The sequence below is a fragment of the Monodelphis domestica genome, chromosome 3 (assembly GCF_027887165.1).
Source record: "Monodelphis domestica isolate mMonDom1 chromosome 3, mMonDom1.pri, whole genome shotgun sequence".
NCBI lineage: Eukaryota > Metazoa > Chordata > Mammalia > Didelphimorphia > Didelphidae > Monodelphis > Monodelphis domestica.
Window position 1 is genome coordinate 380,671,829 of NC_077229.1, and position 22,445 is coordinate 380,694,273.

The 22,445-nt window shown below is 38.3% G+C and overlaps 1 pseudogene; it reads left to right on the plus strand.

Moving 5' to 3' along the window:
• The first annotated feature begins 804 nt into the window (after nt 1-804).
• LOC130458473 (ubiquitin-conjugating enzyme E2 Q2-like) lies at nt 805-5,206 on the plus strand (annotated as a pseudogene).
• The last annotated feature ends 17,239 nt before the right edge of the window (nt 5,207-22,445 follow it).

Genomic DNA, 22,445 nt, shown 5'->3' on the forward strand with positions numbered 1-22,445 from the left:
ATAAATTGAGAATAGAATTTTAAGAAAATAGAAAAGGATCAAAATAAAAATCACCAACTAAACACTCAATTATGCATCCTAAAAATTAATGATGAGATCAATAAAATTGAATGTAAATAATCAACTGATATAATGACTAGATCTAGCAGTTGGTTTTATGGAAAAAATCAACAAAATAAACCATTGATTAATCTAAAAAAAATTGAGAGAAGAAAACAAAGTCAACTGAATTAAATATGAGAAGGGTGATTATACCACCAAATACCATCAATGAAGATAAAATTAAATCAACTGTTAGGAGTAATTTTGCTTAATTACATGAAAATAAATTTAACAGTAAAAAAGAAATAGAAGGATACTTACAAAAAATAAACTGCCCAGATAACCAGTGCAAGAAATTGAATGCATAAGTAAACTTTTTTTAGAAAAAGAAATTGAGGGGTCAGCTGGGTAGCTCAGTGGACTGAGGGCCAGGCAGAGAGACAGGAGGTCCTAGGTTCAAATTTGTCCTGAGACACTTCCTACCTGTGTGATGCTGGGCAAGGCACTTACCCCCCCACTGCCTAGCCCTTACCATTCTCTGCCTTGGAACCAATACACAATATTGATTCTAAGATGGAATGTAAGGGTCTAAAAAAAGAAAAGAAAAGAAATTATGCAAAGCATAAATTAATTTCCTAAGAAAAAGGCACTGGGGGAGTGAGGGGCGGGGCGAGACGGGGTGTTCCTGAGGCCAGGGTCAGGTGCACCAGTCGCTGAGGGGGCGGGGCGGGCCGAGGAGGGTAAGGCTGTGCGGTTCAGGGCTGGCCGGACGCTCCTCTGTTGAGCTCCATGGCGCTCCTTGGTTCTCCCGCTGTTGGTGGCTGCTAGTCGAGCAGCGGAGGCAGGCAGGGGAGCGCGCCTCAGGCTTTGTTACCGAAGCCGGCCGGCCGGCCCGGCCAACTGAGCGACCTCCGCTGGCTGAGGTTTTGACTCCCCCGCCATCTTCGAGGCGGTTGGCTGGGCTGGGCCTGAGGCCGTAACGTGGGACGGAGCAGAGCAGGGCGGTTGCGTCGTTCGCTCCTCCTGTGCCCGGGATGGCAGAACTCCCCTTGCCTGCGCCCAGGAGATGAAGCGAAGATGTCGGTGTCCGGGCTTATGGCCTGGAATCCATCTTCAACAAGAATCACGAGCGGTTCCGGATCGTCAGCCTGAAGAGCTGCCACAGGGCACCCGCCGTAGCTCACTATTCACTGAAACATGGAATCCTATCTATGTTCATCACCAATATGGTGTAGAATCAGATGACCCCAATTTGACATCAGTTCTGGAACGTCTTGAAGACATTAAAAGAGCAACACTGCTTCTTCAGCATCTAGTATGTGACCTCTGCAGATTGTACAACCTCCCTCAACATCCTGATGTTGAGATGCTTGACCAGCCACTGCCTGTGGGTCAGAATGGAATGGTAGAAAGTTACTTCAGAAGTAGAGAAAGAAGATATAGAAGACATGAAGGAAGAAGAGCCCATTGATGGAAAGAAGTCTGAAGATGAAGGTATGGAGAAAGAGAATCTGGCGACATTGGAGAGAATCAGGAAGAATCAAAGGCAAGACCATCTGAGTGGCACTGTGTCTGGGTCAGTGCAGGCTTCAGACAGACTCAAGGATATATACACATCACAGTTATAAAACAGAAATTTACTTAGTGGAACCGACAGTTTATATGAGTGGCATGTTAAACTTCTCAAGTTCTCAAACTTCTGACAGCCCCATTATATCAGGATACTCAGGTCTTAAAAAGAAAAAAGTGTAGAATACATTTTGCTTAACTTTTCCTCTAAGGATAACTTCCCTTTTGATCCTCCATTGTTTGAATTGTGGCTCCTATCCTCCCAGGAGAGTAAGTGTTTGGTGGTGGCATGGAACTTCTCACAAAACAGGCCTGGAGCAGTGCCTAAAACATTGAACTGATCATCATGCAAATCAGTGTCACCTTAGTCAAAGGGAAGTCCCAAGTACAGTTTGGACCTATTAAGAATCAATATAATCTAGCAAGAGCTCAGTGGTCCTATAAATCCCTAGTATGGATACATGAGAAGAATGGCTGGTACACTCCTTCAGAGGAAGATGGTTAGGCAGATGAACCATTCTTTGCCTTTATGGAAATTGCTGCCAGTAGATGATAAGCTAGGAGTGCCGCTATGAACAGCAGTACTGAAGACTTTAGCTATTAAATTTGTTAGTGGATAAAATGTTATTTGGCATCCAGGATAGGTTATAGCCTTTCCATTCTGCTTGCCTTGGGTATCTTGGGCTGAGTGGTTTGGGACCATTATTAGTCCATTTCTTCCCATCTTCCCTTCATATGAAAGTGAAACCCCTGAAGCTGAGGAGTCAGTACCAAGTTACACACACAAACACAAACACACACAAGTTCTAAGAATCATAGCAGAGTTTGAGATTCTTACCTTAAGGATAACCAGAGACAAAGACTTATAGTACATGGTTTCATTTAAAGCCAGTAAAGTTTCAATCATTTTTTTTTAAACCCTTAACTTCTGTCTTGGAGTCAATACTGTGTATTGGCTCCAAGGCAGAAGAGTGGTAAGGGCTAGGCAATGGGGGTCAAGTGACTTGCCCAGGGTCACACAGCTGGGAAGTGTCTGAGACCAGATTTGAACCTAGGACCTCCCATCTCTAGGCCTGGCTCTCAATCCACTGAGCTACCCTATTTTAGAGATTTCAGGTCTTGTAAAATCACAAGTTTGGGTTTTTTCTGGTCTAAAATGAAAACATAGTATTGCCAAATTAATGACATAGGAAGCTCTATACACATGTTGTCATTACACTTTTTTAAAATGGCTATATGAAAATATGAACTATTTCTCCAAGAGATATTTATAATTGGATTATGTTGTATTTTTTAGCAGAGCAAGCCTGCACCAATTAAAAACTTGGAACTCTTCATTTCTACTGGAGCCTCAGTCTTGCTAGGCTGTACCTGTTACTTGTTGGCTCAATTTATTTTACAAAGAAGAGCCACAGTGTAAAGCTTGAAGTTTATTTAAAATACTAAAAGCTGTTGGGGGGCATTCCAATTTTATTAACTTGTGTTGCAATCATTTGTAAACTAATGAACTCATAAAGTGATTGGCACAAGAAAACTAAATCCTTTACTAAAATCTCTAATTCATCAGAATACAAAAATACACCACATCTGAAGAATATTTAAATAATGTTGCCATAGTCATAGGCTTGAATTCGTTGTTGTTGTTGAAAGACTAATAAAAAATATACACATGAAAGGAATGCTTTTCCTCTTTCTTAGAAAATGGTATGGATTGGTGTAATGTCTTCATTTGATTGCCTTGCTTGAACCAATTCCATTGGTTACTAACAGACCTTTTTTATCCCAGGTGTAATAATGGGGGTGTCTTGAGAGAGAGGAGAGTGAGAGAATGGAGTCTTCCTTCTGTCAAGGCATGGACAAAGGAGGAGGTGATGATGTTACAGTTAAGTCAAGGGATAGAAGGAGAGTGAATCTGTTTTCCCCCTTCAATCTTTTCTGGTTATGTCCCCTCACTGTGTGTGCCTTTTCTCTCTCTATTGCCAGGCTCTTCCTAAATGATAAGTTCCTTCCTTCTAGGGAAAGAGAGAGGTCACTTCTCTCCCCCCTCCCCCAGCTGTGACTGCCCTTTACTGAGGCTTGAGTCAGTTAAGGTTTTATAACAGGTTTGAAACAAGGATGAAGGACAAGGTTGAAATAGGTAGTGGATATGGATTAAAAGGGAAAGAGGGATGAAGGTATCCCTATCTAGATAAGCCCTTCACCCCAAATTAGGCAACGCAGATTTGTTGGCCTGAGCCCCTGAGGGGTTCAAAGCAGGGAACCCTGGCTTTTGGCACACAGCACAACAGGTGTCTTAAGTTCAGGGAAAAGAGATTGTGACAGGTATTCTTGTGGACTACTTCCTTCTTCAGGTCTTGTTGATCTGGGAGGATTGGGATCAGGTTTCAGGGAGAAAAAGGTTTCTGGGATCAGGATCTAGTCAAAGAATGAACCTTCTCCTTAGCAGGTCTCAGTCAACAGTGTCTGCAGAGCCTGACAATCAGGGTGTTTTGTTTTGTTTTTTCCTTTCAGAGTTCCAAACCTTCTCTTTATGCCCAACCCCTGCTGTTGATGGAATCCTTGCAGCTCTACTAGGCTTTCCTTCCAAAAGTCTCTGGATTTTCTCTCTCACACACAGGTTTAAACTGAAGGTATAATTAAGTATAAAGCACTTTTGTAAAGAAGTCTGTACCTGTCAGTTAAAACATGAATTTTTTTTTCCTTATCAGGCATTTGCTTTGAGATCCAATTTGTTGCTTTGAAAACAACATTGGAAATACTTGGCACTACTTCAGATATCTTGTTGTTAATTAACTTTTATGCTCTTTGTTGTTTGTTCTTCGTTTTAAATTAAAGGTAGATGAAGCTAAAAAAAAAAACCTGAAGCTAAAAAAAAGCTGAAGCTAAAAAAAAGAAAAGAAAAAAAGCACCAGGACTAAATGGATTTACAAGTGAATTCTACCAAACATTTAGAGACCAAAGTAATTCCAATATTAAACATATTATTTGAAATAATAGGTAAAAAAGAAATTACACCACATTAATTTCATGCAATAAATATGAACCTGAACCAGGAGCAAAAATAGATAGAAAATTATGTAACAATCTCATCATTGGATATGAATGCAAAATTCCTAGCAAAATACTAGATAGGAAACTATAAAACAAGATGTCATGTTGTGACCAAACAACTTTTATATGAGGAACCCAGGCATGGTTTAATATTAGGAAAATTATCAACATAATTGATAATATCAATAGCCAAAGTAATAAAAACCATAGTATTATATCAATAGATGCCAAAAATCCTTTCACAAAATACAGCATTTAGTCCTAATAAAATAGAATAGTTATACATGGAGTTTTTTCTGAAAATAATAAGAAGCCATCTACCTAAAACCATTAGCAAGTATTATCTCTAATGGGGAGAAGCTAGAAGCCTTCCCAAAAAGATAAGGAGTTAAAAGAATTAGGATGCCAGTTATCACCAATAATATTTAAGACAGTATTAGAAATGCTAGCAATAGTATATACAGGAGAGAAAAAAATAAAAGGAATCAGAATGGGCAAAGAGCTAATAAGACTGTCTGAGCTATGATGTTATATGTAAAAAATACCAGAAAATCAACTACAATGTTTGTTGAAACTATATAATTTTAACAAAGTATCAGGATATAAAATAAATCCACATAAATCATTAGCATTCTTATTTATTACTGATAAAGTACTACAAGAAGAGATAGAAAGAAATACTCCATTTAAAACATTCACAGAAAGAATAAAATACGTGGAAGTGTGTCTGCAAAAACAAACCCAGGAACATCATGAACATAATTATCAAGCACTTTTTTTTTCCTTTCCCTCACCTCTTCCATCCCCCTTTCCAGAGCCAACAAGCAATTCCACTGAGTTGTCAAATATTGTCACTTGAAACCTATTTCCATATTATTCATTTTTACTACAGAGTGATTTTTGAGGCCTAAACCCCAAATCACATGACCGTATATACATGTGATAAGTGATGTCATATGTTTTGCTTTTGCACTTCTACTCCCATAGTACTTTCTCTCAATGTAGATAGCATTCTTTTACATAAGTCCTTCAGAAGTGTTCTGGCTTGTTGTATTACTACTAGTAATAAAGTCCATTACATTGGATTTCCCCCCCAATATTTAACTTTCTATCTGTAATGTTCTGGTTCTGCTCATTTCATTCTGTACCATTTCACTGAGGTTTTCCAAGTTCTAAGGAAAGTCTCCAATTCATTATTCCTTTCAGCACAATAGTATTCCATCACCATCATATACCACAACTGGTTCAGCCATTCCCCAATCTAGGGTCACCCCCTCATTTTCCAATTTTTTGCCACCACAAAGAGAGTGACTGAGTAGAAACAGAAGAAAAACAACTTCTGGATCACAAGGGTCAATGGGGATATGATTGAGGATAGAGACTAAATGATCACCCTAGTGCAAACATCAATAATATGGAAATAGGCTTTGATCAAGGACACATATAAAACCCAGTGGAATTGTGCATGGGCTACAGGAGTGGGTGGTGTAAGGGGAGGGAAAGAACATAATTCTTGTAACCAAGGAAAATATTCTAAATTGACTAATTAAATAAAAATTTCAAAACAAATAAATTAAAAAACAGTGTGGATATGAATATTTTGCACAAGTATTTTTCTCTATTATCTCTTTGGGGTAAAAATTCAGCAGTAGTATTCCTAGATCAAATGGCAGACAGTCTTTTAAAGCCCTTTGGGCATAATTCCAAATTGCCTTCCTGAATGGCTGGAACAATTAACAACTCCACCAGTGTGAAGGAGAGATTTTGGAATGGAAACAAGAGTGCAATTAAACCAGGATCAAAACCTTTTAAAATCCTGAGAGAATTGTAGTATTCACTGTCTCATGCTTGGCCTTAAATCCCTTCCTGTCCCATAGATCTGAGAGATACACTTTTCTGTGTTCACCTAATTTGTTTATAGTTGCCCTATTTATATTTAAGTCATTTACCCACTCTGAGTTAATCTTGGTATTGGGTGTAAGACATTTATCTAATCCTAATTTCTCCCATACTGTTTTCTAGTTCTCCCAGCAGTTTTTGTCAAATGGTGGGTTCTTATCCCCAAAATTGGGATCATTGGATTTATTGAATACTATCTTGCTACTGTCATTTACTCCATCTGTTCCATTGATCCACCTTTCTATCTCTAAGCATAACGTTTTGATGATCGCTGCTTTATAGTATAGTTTAGTATCTGGTAAAGTTAGACCTTCATTCTTCACATTTTTTTTTCATTATTTCCCTTATCTTTTGTTTTTCCAGATGAACTTTATAATAATTTTTTTTTCTCATTCTATAAAAAAAGTGTTTTGGTAGTTTGATAGGAATAGCACTGAATAAGTAAATTAATTTAGTTAGGATTGTCATTTTATTATATTAACTTGGCCTACCTATGAGCATTTGAGGTGTTTTCCAGTTGTTCAGATCCAGTTTTATGTGTGTGAAGAGTGTTTTGTAGTTATGTTCTTATAATTCCTGAATTTGTCCTGGCAAGTAGATTCCCAGATATGCTATCTTGTCTAGAATGATTTTAAATGGAGATTCCGATTTTAACACTTGCTGCTGGGTTTTGTTGGAAACATAGGAATGCTAATGATTTATGAGGGTTTATTTTGTACCCTGCAACTTTGCTAAACTTATTGATTATTTCTAATAGCTCTTGATTTGATTTTCTCAGATTCTCTAGGTATATCATGTCATCTACAAAGCGTGATACTTTAGTTTCCTCATTGCCTACTTTGACTGCTTCAATTTCTTTTTCTTCTCATTATAACTGCTAGCATTTCTAGTACAACATTAAATAGTAATGGTGATCATGGGCATCCCTGCTGCACTCCTGATCTTATTGGGAAGGCATCTAACTTATCCCCATTGCAGATGATACTTGCTGATGGTTTGAAATAAATACTGTTTATTATTTTGAGGAAAGGACCTTTTCTTCCTATATTTTCTAGTGTTTTCCGTAGGAATGGATGTTGTATTTTGTCAAAGGTTTTTCTGCATCTATTGAGATAATCATGGGATTTTTGTTGCTTTGCTTGTCGATATGGTCAATTATCTGGATGGTTTTCCTAATATTGAACCATCCTTGCATTCCTGGTATAAATCCCACCTGGTCATAGTGACTAATCCTTGTTATAACTTATGTAGCCTTTTAGCTAGTATTTTATTTAATATTTTTGCATCTATGTACATTAGAATATTGGTCTACAGTTTTCCTTCTCTGTTTTTGGTCTTCCTGGCTTGGGAATAAGTACCATGTTTGTATCATAAAAATTTGATAAGACTCCCTCGTTGCCTATTTTGGGAAATAGATTATAGAGTATTGAGATTAATTGATCTTTAAATGTGTGATAGAATTCACTTGTGAATCTATCTGGACCTGGGGATTTTTTTCTTAGGGAGTTCCTTGATACCTTGTTCAATTTCTTTTTCTGATATGAGATTACTTAACTATTCTATTTCCTCTTCTGTTAATCTAATTAATGTATATTGAAATAGTTAATTAAAAGCTAATTAAGTAAATTTGGTTAACTAAGCATAGATTGCTAGTCAAAGTGAGATTCTAGCATAGGGAGTTAGAAAGGTACATGAGGGTCCCTTAAGGGTAGGTAGAATCTAAGGTCAGAGGGATAGAATTCCAAAAGAACCTCTAAGGAAAGAACAATTGTAAATTTACTAGTTGCTCTGGATTTCTTGGTCACTTCACTCTGTGAGGTAGACACTCAGAGAGGAGTGGCTCAATTTTTCAGTGATCCTTTTGGGAAAAGATTGGAAAACTAGATCTGGAAGTTAACAGCTTGAAGAGAAGAAAGTTTTGGTTGTGAGAGTGTTGTCAGTAGAGAGAGAAAAGCATCAGGCAGGTTAGAGCTGATCACCCCAAACAGAGAAGTTCAACTTCATCCATGGTCTGAACTGACCACTGCTGAGTGGGACCCCTTTTGAGGAGACTCCCTGCTGTGAGAGAAGAAAAACTTTTCACTGTACAATTAGAAAGGAAGAGAGAGTAGCCTTGGATAACCAAGAAAGAGGGAATCTCTTGCAGGATAGAGGAAAGAGAGTTTAAAGTTAGATCTTATTAGATTAGGAAAAATATAATTACCTCAACTATATACTACTATTTTCCTTTCTTTTCCTTTCCTTTGATTAGTTCAATGAATAAGAATAACTTTTTAAATAACTTCTTTCCAGCAATTCCTGAATAGCTAATACCATTGATTCCCTACATGGTCAATAACTAGTGACAGTTATAACAGTGATCAATATCCATAGTCAAGATTCCCTTTTACATCTTTACAATATTTTTGTAAATATTCATCCATTTCATGTAGATTGCCATACTTATTACCATATAATTGGGTGAAGTAGTTCTTAGTAATTACCTTAATTTCCTCTTCATTATAGGTGAGATCACGCTTTTCATTCATGGTGCTGTTAATTTGGTTCTCTTCTTTATTTTCTTCATTAGATTAACCAATATTTTATCTATTTTATTTTTCAAAATAACAGGTCCTAGTCTTATTTTTTTTTAGGTAAATGTTTTTTTTTTGTCTTCAATTTTGTTAATTTCTCCTTTGATTTTTAGGATTTCTAATTTGGTCTACAACTGAGGGTTTTTAATTTGTGTTTTTTCCCTAATTTTTTAGTTACATGCCCAATTCATTAATCTCTTCTTTCTCTATTTTTATTAATATGGGCACTCAGGGATATAAATTTCCCCCTGAGTACTGCTTTTACAATATTCCAGAAATTTTGATATGTTGTTTCATTGTTGTCATTCCCTTCAACGAAATCATTAATTTTTTTTTTCTATGGTTTCTTCTTTGGCGAATCAGATTATTTAATTTCCAAATTTTGATTTATCTCTCCATGTACCCTTACTAATTATAATTTTTATTTCATCATGATCTGAAAAAAGTTGCATTTATTATTTCTGCTTTTCTGTATTTGTTTTCAATGTTTTATGCTCTAGAACATGGTCAATCTATGTGAATGTGTCATTTGCTGCTGAAAAGATGGTATATTCCTTTTTATCCCTTTTACTTTTCTCTATATATCTATTAACTCTAATTTTCCTAAGATTTATTCATATCTCTTCTTTCTTATTTAGTCTTTGGTTTGATTCATCTAGATCTGATAGAGGATGGTTGAAGTCTTCCACTAGTATAGTTTTATTATCTATTTGCTCCTTAAGCTCCAGTAGCTTCTCCTTTAAAAAACTGAATGCTATAACATTTGGTGCATGCATGCCGAGTATAGTAAAGGGATTACTACATGAGTACTGATATTTCCTTATTATTTATACTGTCTTTTATCAAGATGTAATTACCTTCCTTATCTCCTTTAATCAGATCTATTTTTACTTTGACTTTGTCAGATATCATGATTGTGACTCCTGCTTTATCTCATTTGATGCCCAATAAATTTTGTTCCAACCTCTTAACTTTATCCAATAGGTGTCTACCTGCCTACCTGTTTCTTGTAGACAACATTTGTTAGGATTTTGTTTTTTAATCCACTCTGCTATCTGTTTCCATCTAAAGGATAAGTTCATCCCATTCACATTCAGAGTTATGATTACTACCTGTATTTATTCCCCATATTTTTTATTTTCTCTTTTAGTCCTGTCCTTTCTTCTCTCACTATTTCCTTCTACATCAGTATTTTGCTTTTAGTCAGTCCCCCTTTTCCCCACCCTTATTTATTTTCCTTCTCTCCTTACTCCTCTGTTATTTATCTTTAAGTTCTATTAATCACCCCATGCTCAACCTTTCCCTCCCCTTTAAACTCTCCCCCTATTCCTGCCCTTTATTATTCCCTCTCAACTTTCCTATAGGGTAAGATAGAATTCTGTACCCCAATAGATCTGGCTGTTCTTCCCTCTCAGAACTGATTCCATTGAGAATAAGATTTAAGTATTACCTATTACCACTCTCTTCCTCCTCTTCTTATAATAGTACCCCCTGCTCCATTTGCCTCTTAATGTGGTACAATTTATCCTATTTTCTTCTTCCTTCAAGTTTCTCTTAGTAACAGCTTTTTTTTCCTCCCCAATTTTTAAATATCATCTTAAACAACTTAAAACCACAACCTGTATGAATCATAATTCTATCTACTATGCTAATGAAAACATTTTTTCCAAGTCACAGATTTTTCAATATAGGAAAGAAATGAATTTGGCCTTACTGAAGCCCTTATTTTTTTCCTTTCTTGTTCACCTTTTTATAGTTCTCTTGAATGTTATATTTAGTAATCAAATTTCCTATTTAGTTCTGGTATTTTCTTTAGGAATTCTTAGAAATCTTCTATTTTGTTCTTCAAATGAAAATATATAGTTAGTTTTAATGGGTAGGTGATTCTTGGTTATAAACCCAATTCTCTTGCCTTTGTGTCAAGAAAATTTATCCCCTCCCCCTCCTGAGGAGGTTTACCTGTCCATCAAACATTCCTGACATACCACAGTTACACCAGGTTTTGTGTCAGTCAACATGCTATGTGTCAATAAAGGTCAAGGTTTGGGGCTTCTTAGGGGGAGAATTGAGAAAGAATTATGGGAAGCCAGAAGAGAATGAAGAAGGAAGAAGTCAGGATGTAGAGCAGGCAGGAGGCGGGGGTGGGGGAGGGAAAAGAGACTGGCAGGCTAGGGATCACAGGGTCAGGTTACTTAGGAATGATTTTCTAATTTCCCTAATAAACTTTATAGAATATATATCTGGGTAAAAATATTATTCAATTCTTACAGTTGGCAACCATAGTTGGGACTTTTTTAGGACCTTAATTTTCTTCTGAGAGAAGTTTTGAGTAGGTATAGCTTAGGTAAAAAAAACAAAACAGCTTCAGATTGTTGGCCTGCTTTCATATGCTAGAGGAACCTTGGTAGAGAGAGGGAACAGGCTGCTGTTTTCCCAGATCAGATCACATTGGATTGGTGAGTAAAGCTCCTTCCTTGGTGGAATCCCCCCCAACCCCACCCCACCCTTTTTTTCTTTCGGCTTGAATGGAGTGAAGGGGCCTTTTTGCCCATATTGAATCTGGTGGGTTTTAGGACCAAACAGGAACTCCCGCTCTTTTCCTTTCCACAGCAAGCAAGGTCCTAGTGCTCCTTCTTTCAGCCTAGTGCAGTGCAGGGTGGGGGGAACCTCTTTAACAAATATTGGGGGTCCTTCTAGACTGTGGATTAGAGGTAGGGGTTGCCTGGGGCCATAGAGAAGGGAAAGGACACTTCTTGCCCAAAACAGAACCACAGACCCAGGCAGGAGAGCAGCTGTTTTTCCCCCTGATGTTAAAGACTCCCCACATGGTCCCCACCCCCACCCCACTGGACCTGACCTGACCAGTTTTGGAGGAGAGTGGGGCAGTAAAGGACAGTCTGATTTTCACAGGCTTGCAAAAATGCAGGCTTTTAGCCACCATGAGCATAGCTAGCTGCTGGAAATCAGATGCACAACCCTCCCACTACACTCTTCCCAGGCACTCAATATAGGGGAAACTAACATGGGATCTCCTATTCTTGCTGCCTTTCCTCAGCTCATCATGGCCCAGCTTATGGGAGACCATCCCCCCATTCCAAAAAGGACCAAGTTGTTTTTTTTTTTTTTAATCAAGGGGAACTAGAACCCAACAGGTCTTTCCCAGCCCAGTGTCTGCCTGACTTTCCCTGCTGTGTGGCTGCTGCATCAGGGACCTGCTCAGAGACACCCATTAAATTAATCTTGGGGGTCCTTTTAGGCTGTGCTATGGTTAGGAGCACCCTGTCCCCAAACTTTGAAAACAACGTGACCACCAACTAAGCTCTGGGGTAAGGGAAACTTCATTTTTCTTTCCCTCCCTCACCCTCAAACTTTCCTTGCAGAGTGCCTGCCTTTTTTAGCACATCAAAACCCACCCTAAAACTGTCCTTGCAGAGTGCCTGTCTTCTTTAGCATATTAAAAGGCATTTTTTTCTTTCCTTTATCTGACCACTTGCTTAGATAGGTCTACCCACAGTTGCCTTCCACTCTACATTCATTTGTAGGGCCACCTACTGTTGAGAATTAAAACTGCAGGTAAATATATTTGTTATTGTTGCTAGTGATCTAAAATACTGCTATTAAATTGAATACATTTAAAAAAATGATTATTAATAGGCAATACTAATAATATTGAATTTAATTACATGCAATATTAAGGAATAATTTTGGAACATACTATCAATAGCAATAGTTATTAATTTTCAATAGTCATTATTATTAATTACTAGTGGTTATTATTGGTGATTGATATTTGTTTATGGTTGTTAATTATTAATAACAATATTCATAATATAATAAATAGTATAGTATAGTGGTAGTCTCTTGGTGATCGAGTATGACTATTGTCTTTGTACAGTTTCATCTACGGTGTACCCTCATGTTGCTTTGGAGTCCAAAGGCTGAGGCACAAAGTTTGTGGCACATGGGGCGTGGGACACTAGTTGTTACAGGAGGTGTGGCTGTGGCCTGGTGTTGGCATTCACGCGCAGAGGCAAGACGTCGACGTCACTCATCTTCAAAGGTGGTGGCGGCATGGTGAATGTGGGTTCGCCAGCTGCTTCTGTCAGAGGCAGTGAGTTCTAGTTGCTTTGGTGTGATGCCAGCCCACTTCAAGTTTGACTTTAGCTGATCCTTGAATCTTTTCTTTGGTCGGCCTTGTTTCCTGAGTCCAGCTGACAGTTCACCATAGAATACCTGTCTTGGTATTCGCTGTGGGTCCATGCGGATGACGTGTCCAGACCATCGTAGCTGGGTGTTGAGGACCAGGACTTCGATGCTGGTGGAGTTGGCTCTGTCGAGGACTTCCTGATTGGTGATTCGGTCCTGCCATCGGATCCTCATGATTGACCGGAGGGAGCGTTGGTGGAATTGCTCCAGCTGTTCCATGTGCTTCCGGTACAGTGTCCATGTCTCACAACCGTACAGGAGCAAGCTGAGGACCACTGCGTTGTACACTTTGAGCTTCGTCGCAGTGCTTACACCTCTGTGTTGGAGGACTTTGCAGCGCAGCCGCCCAAGTGCCTGGCTGGCCTTTTGGATCCTGGCATTGATCTCATGGTCTAGGGACCAGTCGTTGGTGATGGTGCTGCCCAGGTACTTGAAAGTGTTGACGTTAGAAAGCTGAGTGCCATTGATTGTAATGTACGGCTGGTTCGTTGGCCTCCCTGGTGCAGGTTGGAACAGCACCTCTGTTTTGCTGAGGCTGATAGTCAGGCCAAACAGTTTTGTTGCAGTAGAGAACCTGTCCACAATGGTTTGGAGATAATTTTCTTGGTGGGCCATGAGAGCACAGTCATCTGCAAAGAGAACTTCCAGGATGAGTCTCTCTGTTGTCTTTGTTTTTGCAGTCAGGCGGCGAAGGTCGAATAGTGAGCCATCCAGTCAGCATTTGATGTAGACACCCAGGTCTAGATCCATCACAGTATGTCGTAATACTTGGGTGAAAAATAGGTTGAATAGTACCGGAGCAAGGACACAGCCTTGTTTCACACCATTGGAGATGTTGAAGTGATTGGAAGTCTCTCCACCAGATAGGACTTCCCCTGTCATGTCGACATGAAAGAGCTGGATCAGTTTGACGAATTTTGCTGGGCAACCGAGCTTGCTGAGGATCACCCACAATGCATCCCTGTTCACTGTGTCGAAAGCCTTTGTCAGGTCTATGAAGACAATGTAGAGACTCAGGTTCTGCTCAAGGCATTTTTCCTGCATTTGCCTCACCATGAAGACCATGTCGATGGTGCTACGATCTGGTCGGAAGCCACATTGTGATTCAGGCAGGTTCTGCTCTGAAACAGATGACAGGAGTCTGTCGAGTATAACATGGGCGAGGATCTTTCTGGCAGTGGAGAGTAGTGAGATGCCTCTGTAATTGTCACAGGCTGCTCATGAGCCTTTGTTCTTGTATAGGGCTACGATGGAGGCATCTCTGAGTTCTGGGTAGCCCTATATAATAAATACATATTCATTATTGATACCATCATTGATTATTACAATAAATGCATCTTATTAATAATATCATTAATAATCATAATGCACATTGTTATTAATTATTAGTAACAACAATAATTACACTGAATACACATTCATTATTGATACTATTGCAGTGCAACAATAACTGTTTCCTTACAATAGCTTTTTGTTTTAAACCTCCTCTTATTGCCTTCCGCAATAACATTGAAGAACTTTGTGGTCTCCGTTTTTTTTGTTTGCTTTAGGAACTTTTCATTGTTTAAGCTGACCATTTAGTAATATTCAAACTAGCTTACATAGGACATACACACTAGAAAATATGGGAAATACTGCAACACATCAAGGGAAATCAGGACATATTCCTTCTGATTCACACCTGCATATATTTCTAAATTCCTGGAGTGATCCCAATCTTCCTAAGGTGAATTGGATGTCAAAGAAAGAATCTAGAAAGCTTTTTGAGGCTTGGATTGACATATCTTTTACCTCGAAAAAATATGGCTCTTGTGACTTCAAGATCTTAAAAGATTTGAAGTTAGCTATTAAAAACAAAGATTCCAAAGATTCAAATCATTCTAGCTTAGCCCCTTCAGTGAAATCTAGCAAGGGACATGCTCTATCATCCCACCTGGCCTATGAGGAGGTTTCCAAAACACAGACCAAGCAGCAGTTACCACAGATGAGACTAGTTGTCCAAATTGGCCTACTATGGAACTTGGAAAATCTAAAAGAGTGGCAGTTTATGCTTTTGAAGGATATAAGGGAAAGGAGAAAGAGAACAGTGATTTAGTGGAAGCATTAAGGAAATAAAGGAATTTACTTCTAAACAGACTGAGAAGGATAAGGCGAATGCTACTTTAGTAGAGACATTGAGGAAGGAAATAAAAGAATTAACTGAAATAGTTGTAAAGGTAAATCAAGGAGAGATCATAGCTCCCTTACAAGAATCCACAAAACAACCACTAACATTATTTTTGTGAAAAAGTTGGTCATGTAATTATGAATTGTAGGAAGAGAAATCAGGGAAATGGGAATTTTATCCCCTCCCCCTCCTGAGGAGCTTTACCTGCCTAAAAAACATTCCTGAGATACCACAATTGTGCAAGGTTTTGAGTTGGTCAATGTGCTGTGAGTCAATAAAGGTCAAGGTTTGGGGCTTCTTCTTAGGGAGAGAGTCGAGAAAGAATTGGGGGAAGCAAAAAGAGAACAAAGAAGGAACAAGTCAGGATACAGAGCAGGCAGGAGGAGGGAAGGGAAAAGAGACTGGTAGGCTAGGGATCATGTGGTCAGGTTACTTAAGAATGATTGTCTACCCTTCCTAATCAACTTTATAAAATATATATCTGGGTAGAAACATTATTCAATTCTTACACCTTTCTGAATATCATATTCCAAACATTGTAGTCCACTAGTGTGGAGGCTGCCAGATCCTGTGTAATCCTGACTCTGGTCCCTTGATATCTGAATTATCTCTTTCTGGCCACTTGTAATATTTTCTCTTTGGCCTGGAAGCTCTTGAATTTGGCTATAAAATCCCGGGGATTTTTCTTTTGGGGATTTAATGTAGCAAGTGATCTATGGATTCTTTCAATGTCTATTTTATCAGTTATGATCTTCTCATTTTCCTTTTTGCTTTAGTCTATCCTGATTTTAATGCCTTCCAGCAGGTCAATTCTGTTCTCCAATTTACTTACAATTTCCTTTGTTTTCTGTGCCTCTTTTTCCATTTGGGCAATTTTATCTTTTATGTGGCTATTTTCTTTTTGTACTATTTTTATTTCTTTTCCCCCAGTTTTATTCTATCTTTATTATTTGATTCTTGAACTCCTTTGTTGAGTTCCTAGAGAGGTTGTGACCAATTTTGACTTTTTTTTGAAAGTTTGGATGTTTTTGCTTGCTTTTCACTCTCTGATGTTGCTTCTTTGTTATTTTTCTCCATAGAAATTATCCAGGGTCAAGAGCTTTTTTTGCTGCTGCTTATTATTATGTTTTTCCAACTAGTGGATGGCAGATCCTGCATGTTGATACCTTTCTTCTTTCTTACTTACTTCTGTCTTGCAGGGCTATGCCTTGGTAGCATCTTTCTTTCCAAGTCAGAATCCTGAATGAGGGCACGTAGATATGTGAAGTTCATTGAATAGCCTCTTTAAAGGGTTTTGACATGAGGCTGTCTTCCCAGCCTCTGCTCTCTTGACTGGGGCCAGCCTTGCTTTTGCCCAAACTCTGTACTCTGCTGTCCAAGATCCATGTTCCTCAGCCTCATGTCTCAAGTCTTGCTGCCAAGGCCTTGCATTGTCCTTAGGGGTAAGTCTATGGTGCCCTCTGATAGCCCCTTAGAATTTAGAGATTACCCCCAAACTCTCCCTGATATCTGGTGTGGTAGTTGGTATGGGGGAGGGATGATCAACTTGCATTTGTGGCATTTAAAAGAGAGGGAGGGGGCAGCTGGGTAGCTCAGTGGATTGAGAGCTAGGCCTAGAGATGGGAGGTCCTGGGTTCAAATCTGGCCTCAGACACTTCCCAGCTGGGTGACCTTGGGCAAGTCACTTGACCCCCATTGCCTAGCCCTTACCACTCTTCTGCCTTGGAGCCAATACACAGTATTGACTCCAAGACAGAAGGTAAGGGTTTAAAAGAGAGAGAGAGAGAGAGAGAGAGAGAGAGAGAGAGAGAGAGAGAGAGAGAGAGAGAGAGAGAGAGAGAGAGACATAAATTGTAAGAGTTAAAATGGTTGAGGTTGTAAACTGTAGTGAGTAAAATAGTGGAAAATATAAATTGTAGTAGATATAAGAGTGGGTGAGTAAATTGTGACCGCGGAAAATATGTTTTCACTACAGTGCGTTGTTTTAAATCAAATATAAGGTGGTTGCCAGGGAAATATTCCCAATTATGAATATACCCAAGTCAACTGGGTTTTATAGAGACTTTAATTAATAATACAATGAGGAATTAAAGAAAGAGAGAAAGAGTAAGAAAGGAATAAGTATGAAGGGACTTAAGCCAACATGGCCTAGACCTGAGTCTTAAGAGAGAGAGACCAGTCAGTCTTTTATCACTCACCATAAGATCTATTCAAGCAAGGATTCAGGGGGACAGAGTCTCCCCAGAGGGAGTTCCAGCCAGAGTCAGCCTCCCTTGAAAGACCTCCTTAGAGATTGTCTCTCAAGAGCCTCCTATCTCAAGAGATCCTTTTTCTTATATAGGGGGTTTTCTCCTATGTCACCTCCCCTAAGTTCTTCCATCTACCAATCACAGTAGACGTTTTCCAAAGGACAGCCCATTCTGAATTCACAGCTGAGTAGATTAATCCTTTTAGCAACCCACATCTGAGTAGGTTAGAATCTTTGAGCAAGTTTCTCACCTTTTTGTCCTGGCAAGTTTACAAGTTGCCTGACCTTTAATAGGTACTTAGCACCCCTTTATATTAATTCTAAAAATAGGCATGGCTTAAGTATGGGTTTAAGTACTTTTCATTGTTCTGCAAGGAGTTTTCTCCCCTAAAGCAGTCCTAAGTAAGGGTGGAGTAGAGGTCCTCCCATTTCTTTTTTTTTTTTTTAATGTTTCTAAAGTATTTTATTTTATTTTTTTTTTTTAAATATATTTTATTTGGTCATTTCCAAGCATTATTCATTAAAGACATAGATCATTTTCTTTTCCTCCCCCCCCCAACCCCCCATAGCCGACGCGTAAGTCCACTGGGCATTAGATGTTTTCTTGATTTGAACCCATTGCTTTGTTGATAGTATTTGCATTAGAGTGTTCATTTAGAGTCTATCCTCTGTCATGTCCCCTCAATCTTTGTATTCAGGCAGTTGCTTTTTCTCGGTGTTTCCACTCCCATAGTTTATCCTTTGCTTATGAATGGTGTTTTTTTCTCCTGGGTCCCTGCAAGTTGTTCAGGGACATTACACCACCACTAATGGAGAAGTCCATTACGTTCGATGATACCACAGTGTGTTTGTCTCTGTGTACAATGTTCTCCTGGTTCTGCTCCTCTCGCTCTGCATCACTTCCTGGAGGTTGTTCCAGTCTCCATGGAACTTCTCCACTTTATTATTCCTTTTAGCGCAATAGTATTCCATCACCAACATATACCACAGTTTGTTCAGCCATTCCCCAATTGATGGGCATCCCCTCATTTTCCAGTTTTGGGCCACCACAAAGAGCGCAGCTATGAATATTTTTGTACAAGTCTTTGTGTCCATTATCTCTTTGGGGTACAGACCCAGCAGTGCTATGGCTGGGTCAAAGGGTAGATATTCTTTTGTCGCCCTTTGGGCATAGTTCCAAATTGCCCTCCAGAATGGTTGGATCAGTTCACAGCTCCACCAGCAATGAATTAATGTCCCTACTTTGCCACATCCCCTCCAGCATTCATTACTTTCCTTTGCTGTTATGTTAGCCAATCTGCTAGGTGTGAGGTGATACCTCAGAGTTGTTTTGATTTGCATCTCTCTGATTATAAGAGATGTAGAACACTTCTTCATGTGCTTGTTAATAGTTTTGATTTCTTTATCTGAGAACTGCCTATCCATTTCCCTTGCCCATTTATCAATTGGAGAATGGCTTGATTTTGTGTACAATTGATTTAGCTCTTTATAAATATGAGTAATTAAACCTTTGTCAGAGGTTTCTATGAAGATTTTTTCCCAATTTGTTGTTTCCCTTCTGATTTTAGTTATATTGGTTTTGTTTGTACAAAAGCTTTTTAGTTTGATGTAGTCAAAATTATTTATTTTACATTTTGTGATTCTTTCTATATCTTGCTTGGTTTTAAAGCCTTTCCCCTCCCAAAGGTCTGACATGTATACTATTCTGTGTTTACCCAATTTACTTATGGTTTCCTTCTTTATGTTTAAGTCACTCACCCATTTTGAATTTATCTTGGTGTAGGGTGTGAGGTGTTGATCTATTCCTAGTCTCTCCCACACTGTCTTCCAATTTTCCCAGCAGTTTTTATGAAATAGTGGATTTTTGTCCCAAAAGCTGGGATCTTTGGGTTTATCGTATACTGTCTTGCTGAGGTCGCTTTCCCCCAGTCTATTCCACTGATCTTCCTTTCTATTTCTTAGCCAGTACCAAATTGTTTTGATGACTGCTGCTTTGTAATATAGTTTTAGGTCAGGGACTGCAAGGCCCCCATCATATGTGTTTTTTTTCATTATTTCCCTGGATATCCTTGATCTTTTGTTCTTCCAAATGAACTTTGTTATGGTTTTTTCTAAATCAGTGAAGAAGTATTTTGGTAGTTCAATGGGTATGGCACTAAATAGATAAATAAGTTTGGGTAGGATGGTCATTTTTATTATATTGGCTCGTCCTATCCATGAGCAGTTAATGTTTTTCCATTTGTTCAAGTCTAGTTTTAGTTGTGTGGCGAGTGTTTTGTAGTTGTGTTCATATAGTTCCTGTGTTTGTCTTGGGAGGTAGATTCCTAGGTATTTTATTTTGTCTAAGGTGATTTTGAATGGGATTTCTCTTTCTAGTTCTTGCTGCTGAGCTGTGTTGGAGATATATAGAAAAGCTGATGATTTATGTGGGTTTATTTTGTATCCTGCAACTTTGCTAAAGTTGTTGATTATTTCAATTAGCTTTTTGGTTGAATCTCTAGGATTCTTTAAGTAGACCATCATGTCATCCGCAAAGAGTGATAACTTGGTCTCCTCCTTGCCTATTTTGATGCCTTCAATTCCTTTATCTTCTCTAATTGCTACTGCTAGTGTTTCTAGTACAATGTCAAATAGTAGAGGTGATAATGGGCATCCTTGTTTCACTCCTGATCTTATTGGGAATGCATCTAGTTTATCCCCATTGCAGATGATATTAGCTGTTGGTTTTAGATATATACTGTTTATTATTTTTAGGAATGACCCTTCTATTCCTATGCTTTCTAGTGTTTTTAATAGGAATGGGTGTTGTATTTTATCAAAGGCTTTTTCTGCATCTATTGAAATAATCATGTGATTCTTGCTAGTTTGCTTGTTGATGTGGTCAATTATGTGGATGGTTTTCCTAATGTTGAACCAGCCCTGCATCCCTGGTATGAATCCTACTTGATCATGGTGAATGATCCTTCTGATCACTTGCTGGAGTCTTTTTGCTAGTATCCTATTTAAGATTTTTGCATCTATATTCATTAGGGAGATTGGCCTATAGTTTTCTTTCTCTGTTTTTGACCTGCCTGGTTTTGGAATCAGTACCATGTTTGTGTCGTAAAAGGAGTTTGGTAGAACTCCCTCTTTGCTTATTATGTCAAATAGTTTGTATAGTATTGGGATTAACTGTTCTCTGAATGTTTGATAGAATTCACAGGTGAATCCATCAGGCCCTGGGGACTTTTTCTTTGGAAGTTCTTTGATGGCTTGTTGGATTTCAATTTCTGATATGGGATTATTTAGGAATTCTATTTCCTCTTCTGTTAGTCTAGGCAGTTTGTATTTTTGTATATATTCATCCATTTCTCCTAAATTGGTGTATTTATTGCCATATAATTGGCCAAAGTAATTTCTAATGATTGCCTTAATTTCCTCCTCATTGGAGGTGCTGTCCCCCTTTTCATCTTTAATGCTGTGAATTTGCTTTTCTTCCTTCCTTTTTTTAACTAGATTGACCAGTACCTTGTCTATTTTGTTTGTTTTTTCAAAGTACCAGCTTCTTGTCTCATTTATTAAATCAATAGTTCTATCACTTTCGATTTTATTAATTTCTCCCTTAATTTTTAGGATTTCTAATTTGGTTTTCTGCTGGGGGTTTTTAATTTGATCGCTTTCCAGTTTTTTCATTTGCATTTCCAATTGATTGATCTCTGCTCTCCCTTGTTTGTTAATATAAGCATTCAGGGATATGAATTTACCTCTGATTACCGCTTTGGCTGCATCCCAAAAGGTTTGGAAGGATGTTTCGCCATTGTCATTTTCCTCGATGAAATTATTAATTGTTTCTATGATTTCTTCTTTAACTAAACGGTTTTGGAGTATCATATTGTTTAATTTCCAATTGGTTTTAGATTTGGTTTTCCATGTACCATTACTAATCATTATTTTTATTGCCTTGTGATCTGAGAAGGCTGCATTCATTATTTCTGCTTTTCTGCATTTGTGTGCTATGTTTCTGTGACCTAATGTATGGTCAATTTTTGTGAATGTGCCATGTGGTGCTGAGAAGAAGGTGTATTCCTTTTTATCCCTATTTATTTTTCTCCATATGTCTATTAATTATAATTTTTCTAAGATTTCATTCACTTCTTTTACCTCTTTCTTATTTATTTTTTGATTTGATTTATCTAAATTTGATAATGGTTGGTTTAAGTCTCCCACTAGTATGGTTTTATTGTCTATTTCTTCCTTCAATTCTCCTAGTTTCTCCATTAGAAATTTGGGTGCTATATTATTTGGTGCATACATATTGATTAATGATATTTCCTCATTGTCTAGAGTCCCTTTTAACAAAATATAATTACCTTCCCTATCCCTTTTGATCAGGTCTATTTTTGCATTGGCTTTATCAGATATCATGATTACCACTCCTGCCTTCTTTCTATCAGTTGAAGCCCAGAAGGTCTTACTCCATCCTTTAATTCTGACCTTGTGGGTGTCAACCCGCCTCATGTGTGTTTCTTGAAGACAACATATGGTAGGGTTTTGGATTCTAATCCATTCTGCTATTCGTCTGCGTTTTATGGGTGAGTTCATCCCATTCACGTTCAAAGTTATGATTGTCATTTGTGGACTCCCTGGCATTTTGATTGCCTTCCCTAATTCTAACCTTTTCTTCTTCGGCTCTACCTTTTAGTCCAGTGAT